The 3451-nt window shown below is 49.4% G+C and overlaps 1 pseudogene; it reads right to left on the bottom strand.

The window, feature by feature from the left end:
- Window positions 1-2930: 2930 nt before the first annotated feature.
- LOC133342160 (uncharacterized) overlaps window positions 2931-3451 on the bottom strand; it is a 3937-nt pseudogene continuing 3416 nt past the window's right edge.

Genomic DNA, 3451 nt, shown 5'->3' with positions numbered 1-3451 from the left:
CCATACAAATATACAAATACAGACATAATTTCAACCGTGATGAGGGTTACAAACTGAGTAATCATTGGAAAGATGTGATTAACCTTGCAAAAGAGATGTAACTACACTTATTTGGACCATCTTATTTGACAGACAACTATTACAGGTCATTGATAGACAGCCAGTTTGTTGTTTTACCAGTTTTAGTTTTTTACTTGCTTTCTTTTTTCACGCTTTTGTCATGTTTGCCATGTGTTAGTTACAAACCGCACCTCTCCATAACAAAGGCTCAGTCCTTTGTTATGCAGTCTACTCTTGGTCTTAAGCCTCACCTTACCATATTAATAAAAAAAAGTGTGCCGTTCCTGGCCCTTCCCCCCTCAACCATTATATATACGGGGTAGTATTTCTTGTGATCTCTCATTTACTTGATACAGCTGTCGTGGCTGTGACGGTTCCACTTGAAGACGGAGGCTTGTGTTGCTTCCGAAACGTCGTGAACTTTTTAATTTGTTTTATTTTACTTTTATTAAGTTAAACATTTTTACCTACGTGACTTTACCGAAAGAACCTAAGAGTATGAATCCTTGCAGTCACGAAAGCTTCAAATCTACAATATGTAGAATTTATTTCGCACCCTACATAACCAACCGTACTAATCAGAGGTGCGGGGGAAGGACAACAAACTAAAAACAAAAAGCAGCTCTAAAGAAATTAGTTTGCAATCTAAGTTTAAAAGTGCAAAGCTCCAGTGGCATCCTGATAATATTGAAAGAGCGTTCCAGGTGGCCGCAGAAGCACATTTGAAAGCATGATGGTTTGCCAAAAGTCGCTGCGAGGATGACCAGCGTTCGCATTATGGTTTATGCTCCTTGACGAGATCAGCAAGGTATTATGGTTCATTTGTGGCAATAATTTTGTGTGTAATGAGCGCGACCTTATAACGTGTTCGTTCAGCAACTGAAAGCCAATGCCGCTCGGCGAGCACTGGACTGACATGTTCGGATCTCACAGCACCCGTCACGACACGTACCAGCAGAGAATGTTGTACACGCAGCAGCTTGGTCATGTGTTTGTGCCAGACGTAGTGAGCTGTAATAATCGAGCCTCATCGATATTACGCTACACGCCACTGTGGCGGGTATGTCACGACTCAATAGTGGTCGAATGTGTCGTAGAGCCGTGATATCAAAACTGCAGGACCCGACGACATTTTGCACGTGGTGATCAAACGACATGTTCCGGTCGAGTATGGTGCCAAGGCTCTTTAGATGATCGTAAAACTGCCTCTCTGCAGCCGACGTGCAACAGGGCGTTTAGGCTTCCAGAGCTCATGCAGAGCTCGTCCAAGTGGCATTTTGGAAACGTGAGGACGACCGCAGCAGCAGTCAGCAGCAGTCAGCGAACGACAACATTCCTCTTCTTGGTTCTTTCGGTAAATTCACGTAGAAGGGAGATAATAAAATAATAAAATAAAACATAATAAAATAATACAATTCTCACTACAACATTCCTATGCTTCTTCATCATGTCCCGTCTGTCATCAGCGACGACGGGTCGGCAAGCCTCCTCCATCGCTGTCCGCTGTCTAACCAATCTCACGGCTTTGTCCATCGCCACACACCCTGTGCTCTCCGCACTCTCAATCCTCGTGTTCTGCTGTGCATCACCGCGTTTGGCATCCGTTCTGCCAGGGCCATTCTTGAGACGTGTCCCAACCACTGCAGTCTTCTGTCTTGGGTCTTTTGTCAGCTTAATATAATATAAGACATTGCAGTCGCATGGCGCCTGTCACGATGGCGACCTCACAAAGCGCCGCTCCAGCCCATGTGTCGCCAACTGCAGAAGGTTGGGAGTTATTCTCTGTGCAAAAGTCAGCAGTGGTTGAACTCGTCACAGGAATGTATAAATTCCTGCATTGGCTCAGTAAAGCTAAGGGAGGAGATCGCCGCCCAGTGCTTGTCTCGACGGGGAGACACTTTGTGTTTACCGCGTGGATATTGTCTGGCAACTGCGCCTCTACCGACAATAGAAACTAACGTGAATAGCAATTGTTTATCATTCATAATTGTATTTGTGTATGGATGCAAGTTGACATTTTGCACATTTAGATGTATCCAAACAAACAATCACGCTTCGTGACGTGACCACGTGACTGCGGGCTTTGTGACTAACGAGGGCTGTCTGTGATTGGGCAAAATGGCTACTTCCTGCTAATCCACCATACCCTAAATGCCTTTAGTGGAGCAAACATACGTGTTACGTATGTACGTTACGTATGTAATGCATATGTTACCTACGTACATACATATCCTGGTCGGGAGTGGGACAGGGCAATACATCTACAAGCGCTTGTAGGTATGTATTTTTTACTTCTTTCACACCATACGTTGCCAACCGTGCTAATCGGAGGTGGTCCCTGGATTGCTAGCATGGTCGTGAAATGGTTCGGTCACTGGACATGCAATCTATAGGTAGTATTTTGATTCCATCTCCTGGCGCGGCAGTTGAAATACTGGGCAAGTTTCGGAAACTCTCAAGCCTCCTGTCCACCCAGCGGTATGAATGGGTAAATCACAGCGAGTTTATTGGCAGTTCGCGTGTGCTAGGGTAAAGTGTGGGTACTCCACCTCTCCAGCGTAGAAGAGCAGGCACAACATACCCTCTGGAGCTCCCTGTCGTGGAGGAGCTGGCTCGCCAGCAGTGGCGAGATAGCGCCTTCATAATTGTTACAAGTACACTACGCTGCGGGAAGTCAACTGGGAATTTGCAATTACCACAACTGGCTCCGGGTCGTACATGGGAATAAGCTCCGCCCCAAGCAGGCTTTGCAGGGAGTTTCAATCAACATTCATCCACCTTGGCTGTTCTCTCATTCTTTATAACGTGAATTTCACCCATCTCTGAGGAACCACGACACTGGAAAATCTCCCAGGGTTGTCTTTATCGAGTCAGTTGAGGATATTTCCATACTCCTGGGCCTTGCGCAGGCTTTCCTTCCGTCTCCAGGCACCGAAAGCCGGGCTACGCGAGTCTGGGACAGTGCGCCAGCATGCGGCCGTCGCTCCCGGCAGCTCCCGCACCTCTTCATCCTCCTCGTCGAATATCTCGCCGGGAGAGCTCGCCACGTTGCCGTACTCCTCGAAGAATGGCGCCCCTGCAACCGCTGCCATTGAGAAGGATGAGGACGAGGAGGAGGAGAAACCCTCGGCCTCCCGGCTCGAGGCGCGCCAGAAAGGGCCTCGCCCGGCCCCGGCACGCCCGCCCGTTCCACCGCTCTCGCTGGGGCTCTGGCGGAGCGGCCCCATCCCACGAGGCGTCCGGGGCGCCATCCTCGGAGGCTTGGCGCAGGACGGCGTCGTGGGGCAGCTCGTGCCGCGAGCACAGCTCGGGCTCGGAGCACGCCTCGGCCCGTAGCGCCAGCCCCCGAAATGGCTCCCCGTCGAGACGCTGGCCGGGGCGGAGCAGCACG

This window comes from Lethenteron reissneri, chromosome 14 (assembly GCF_015708825.2).
Source record: "Lethenteron reissneri isolate LAM-NWPU_2019-01 chromosome 14, ASM1570882v1, whole genome shotgun sequence".
NCBI lineage: Eukaryota > Metazoa > Chordata > Hyperoartia > Petromyzontiformes > Petromyzontidae > Lethenteron > Lethenteron reissneri.
The sequence above is the reverse complement of the archived record's forward strand: the minus strand, read 5'-3'. Positions and strand labels throughout refer to the sequence as shown.